The following is a 4900-nucleotide window of genomic DNA, read 5'->3' as shown; positions in this document are numbered from 1 at the left end:
TGCATGTGCAGAGCGAGAAGCATCATTGTTTCTCCTGTTGATTTTCTCAGTCAATAAAGTACTCTCAACATCTTTGATTTTTAGCCCATCAAGCTTGTTCGTGCATATGGCAGTACAGAAGACATCCCATGATTCAGGAAGGGTGCCAAGCAAAAATAATGGGTGCAAGTTATCGTTGAACTCAATACCCTATGACAACATATTCTTCACGATAGCATGAAACTGATTGAAATGAGATGATAGGGATGACCCCTCCTTCATGCAAAGGTCCATTAACTGCTTCAACCAGTACATCTGTGATGCAGGACTCAGCTGCGCATAAAGGTCCTGAATTTTCTCCCATAAGTCCCATGCACTCTGACTCTCATCTTCAACAACATTACGATGGACCTCTTCTGAGAGTGACAAAATAATGGTAGACTTCCATCCAAACATCATCATCCATTATTTTGTCACTCTCAAACTTCCATCCAAACATCATCATCCATATCCTCAAGTTTGACACTCTTGAAATGCAAGGGTTTAATCTACAACTTCTGTACCAAAACTTGCCATATTTGGGACTTCCAATATCCATAGTTAGTACCATCCAACTTGGCAATGTTATAGAGGGCTGTGTCTTTCGGATGACCAGCCATACTGTCCCAAATCAATGCAAAAGGCAAAATTGTTGGTTGCTGTAATTAGCAAAAAATACACTAAAACCACTGCTAAAAGTGGCTAAAAGAGTGAATTTTACCAAGAGAAGCACCTGTCCACCAAATATAACTAAGATAACATCAAATAATAAGCATTACCCTCAGAGAAATGCTCAAAATCTGTAGATTTTAGCTTGTTGTAGTAAATGACCAATTTCAGTAAATGAGGCTAACTGTGTCAGAAGCGGATCCTAAGTCAATCATATACTGCCAAGACCATAACCAGCATCATGTGGGCATAACATAGGCATATAACAATTGATAAGCATGAATCCAACACCCAAACATGTCATGAAATATTTGCCAGTGAGTAGGCATACCCCCCAGTCAATGGAGCAAAGTGTGTCTGCCACTACCAAGACTTGACACAAGTAGGTGTCAGCTCACAAGGAAAGGGACCCAACTCAAACAGTCAGCTCATAAGCATCGAAAGGAACCAAGACATATGAACCATGCATCATCCCAAAGGGTAAGAAATCCCAAATAGTCTCAAAAGCTCAAATAGCATAGACCACCTACTCAATGCCTGTCAAGCATCCAAAACGCTTCCACTAGCACAAAGGCCATAAATATCAAGCAACAAAGCTCAAACAAAGCATGTACAAGCACCAGTGATGACAAGTGTCCAAGATCAAGCATCAATGAGACATCTCAGACATGGAAGCGGTGTGACATCTATATGTAGCATCCATAGGCATCAAGTATATCCCAAAATAAAATGTGGCAAGCCAATAAATCTCCAAAATATGCTCTAGACAATCGAATGTCAAGCCCAAGTAAAGCTCCAATAGCATCCAAGCTCAAACAATGTAACTAACATAGGCAGGTGACATGACCATAAGTGCATGTCCAAAGTGGTCAAGCATAGACCGATTGGTGCCAAGATACATCCAAGATAAATATCAAAATGTTATGGAAAGTGGAGCTCAAGCTCAACCAATGATTAAGAAGCAATGTCAAACTCTTTTCCAATCCCCGATGGTCAATGCATCAATGTACATCTCCAAGACATGACCCGAATAGCATAGGCATAAGCATACATGAGTAGAATAGCTTCAGCCCAACTGTTTACAAGAGACATTCACTACTCTAGACTGATTATTTCAAGCCTCAAATCAGTATTAAAATGATGGCAATTTATTAATATAGCATCTCCATACATGTAGACATCATCCAGGCATCAATATGCATCAAGAGATCAATCCCGGTAAACATAGACTTCAAGAAATAAGTGCTGCCCTATTTTGGCCAAATCTGAGATTGTTCAAAACAATCAATGGCTAAGATAAATCAGCTCCAAATGCATCTCACATAAGAGGCATAACATCCACAAGTGAGTCGGTATCAATAGACATCAGTAGAAGCATCACATAAGCTATAGGCATACAAATATATGATGTCTCAAACCTGAAATCTGTTGTAAAATATTTTTTCATCAAAATTTGGCAAATGTGATATCACCATCATGTCCGGAGCATCCCAAAACCCCAAGTTAGACTCTTACCTTGCCTGAATCGGGTTCCTAATGCTCGAGATATGACAAAAAGAGTGATTTTTGAGCCATTTTTGTAAACATGCGCAAAGAAAACGTGAGCATGCCGCTGTACTTGAGGGGCCAAATTAGGGTGGGTAGAGGATAAGTAAGAGCCCAATGAAGACTTACAATAGGCCTACACAAGCCTAGGACAAGTCCAAACAAGAGGTGAAGAGAACAAGCTTCAATGATGGAAGCTATGGTTGCCTTTTCATGAAACCCTGCTGTTCATGTCAAAGAATGGCTGAGAACTGAGTGAGAAGCAAGCTCTCATACCTCCTGTAGATGCCGGGGAAGGCCGGAAAGTGCTCGCAAAGGACCTGCTCTGATACCAGTTGAAAGGTGAGAAGGATCGAAGCTTGCACTCGAGAGCTATGCCGGGAGAGCAAGAGCAAGAAAGAGAGAGATAAGAAATGGGAACTCCAACAACCACAATGTGTGGCTGGGCCTTCCTTTATTCAAACTGTCACTAAAAGAATAAAGAATAAGTGATTGTGATGGGCGTCTGCCACCTACAGTGTGCAGTGGCGGGTACTGTCAGTGTAGTAATACACGAGCAGCTAGGCAGAGGTGCCTTTACCCCCAACAGGCATTTGAGAGTAGAGAATACATGAATCAATGTGTGTCTTTCTTATCCCTCTTGTTCAGCTAGTCAAGTTAGGCTTGATAAATGTCTTCGTCACCATTGTGACATGCATTCTCATGAATGACTCCACATCCGCACAAGCCATAGCAATGTTTTTTTTCCCCTCAAATACCTTTCTTAAATGTGATTATGATTTGGTGGCAAAGTCCTCAACTTGAGAGGTACTCTATTTCATTTTTAAAATATTTTCATATGGATGTATGAGATAGCCATACTTTTCTTCTAAGGAAATAGCAATTTTAGCTAATCAAAACTCATGTTTTACACCAAAATTTCCAATAGTAGGTTAGCATTATGATTTTAAGGGCTCAAAAATGACCCTACTTTTCACTTGATTTGTCTAGTGGCAAAGGAGCCTTAAAAGTGTTGTTTTTAGATGTGAATGAGCCTTAGCAGTGTTGTTTTTAGATGTGAACCATTCACTAGATTGATGTTTAGATCTTAACGAAAATTGTTATTTTGTCAAGCAAGTGAAAATTTCAAGAATAAAAGCTTTTTAATAACTTTAAAAGATTGTTTTCTATGAGGCACAATCAATGTGGCACACAATGCTCTCCATCTCCTCTTCTACTGAAGACATTGTGGGCCAATTCATGGACATCTTCATCACTAGCATCAATTCCAATGACCTAACCTATCATAGTCCTCTCTTTTATCCAATCCAACCTATTCCCCTTCAAGGGCATCCTTTTTTTGGAGGGGCTACAAGAAAACCACGCCATGTCCCCTATTGAAACCACCATCATTGGCAAAGATGACTTTTTGACATCACCTTTTCCTAGATGACCTTTGTCTCTAATCTTCCACTCTATACTTCTATTGCCAACTATTATAATTAAGTATTTAGTGTCACTTCTCTTTATTAGCCTTAATAAAGTTCATGCTAGCTCTTGTAATTCTTGATTAATCGTATTAACTCCCTTTGATTCCACATAGCCTTGTGAAACTAAACATTGTGCATTAATCGCACTAATCTTTCATCATGCAAATACGGTTTCTATGAGTACTCTTTCATCCAATAAGGCTCATTGATGCCTCCTCCTTTGACCTTCCTCCTCATCCTCAAGATTATATCAATCCTCTAACCAATGTGTCCTCTCTCTCTCTCTCTCTCTCTCTCTCTCTCTCTCTCTCTCTCTCTCTCTCTCTCTCTCTCTCTCTCTCTCTCTCTCTCTCTCTCTCTCTCTCTCTCTCTCTCTCTCTCTCTCTCTCTCTCTCTCTCTCTCTCTCTATGTATGTTTGTGCATCCATGTGCATGTTCATACACACACGAGGTATTCTATTTGATATTGATCCAATAACTTGCACATTAAACTTTAGATATCAATCAAATATGTTGAATGTCAAACCTTATAATAATTATGAGAACACATGTGAAACTCATGCAAGCATTGCCAAAGTTATGGGCAAGTGGAATTTCTAAGGTTGAGTGAGAGATATGGGGAGGTACATGGAAGTTTGTGATTAGTTTTTCAAGCTTTCCCAACCTTTCCATTGGAGTTTTCCAAATGCTCTATCAAGTAGCATGGACTACATTTTCATTAGCCAAATGGGAGGCACCTCCAACTTTTTGATTAGAAGGTTGCTTGCAATGTCTCATGCATCCATCCTCTTTCTCTACAAGTGTGTACATGAACACACCACACAAAGCATACACACTCTCTTCTTATATCTCAAGAAAAGTTAGATGGATGGTCTCTCTTGTAGGATGTCTCATTTACAACAAGTGGTGCATGTCACTATAGCCACATGAGTTGTAGTCACATACCATTTGTTTAGAAGCATAGCCGTCACTAGAGTAATTAAGAAAAAGGCAACGTGCAACAATATATGGTACAAGCCAAGCTAGCTTTTACACATAAGTCATCTAGTAAAATATTGACTCAAATGGAGATCAAATGATGGGCTTGTGTTCAACTTTTTCAATTTGAAAACAAATAGAAGAATGAGAAGAAAAATAAATGTTTTGGGTGCACTAACTTTAGTAACCATGAGTCGTCTAGAGATATTAATTGGGTTTCT

Source organism: Lygodium microphyllum, chromosome 5 (genome assembly GCF_053477565.2).
Source record: "Lygodium microphyllum isolate KBCC chromosome 5, Lygodium_microphyllum_v1.1.10, whole genome shotgun sequence".
In the NCBI taxonomy this organism is placed as follows: Eukaryota; Viridiplantae; Streptophyta; class Polypodiopsida; order Schizaeales; family Lygodiaceae; genus Lygodium; species Lygodium microphyllum.
The sequence above is the reverse complement of the archived record's forward strand: the minus strand, read 5'-3'. Positions refer to the sequence as shown.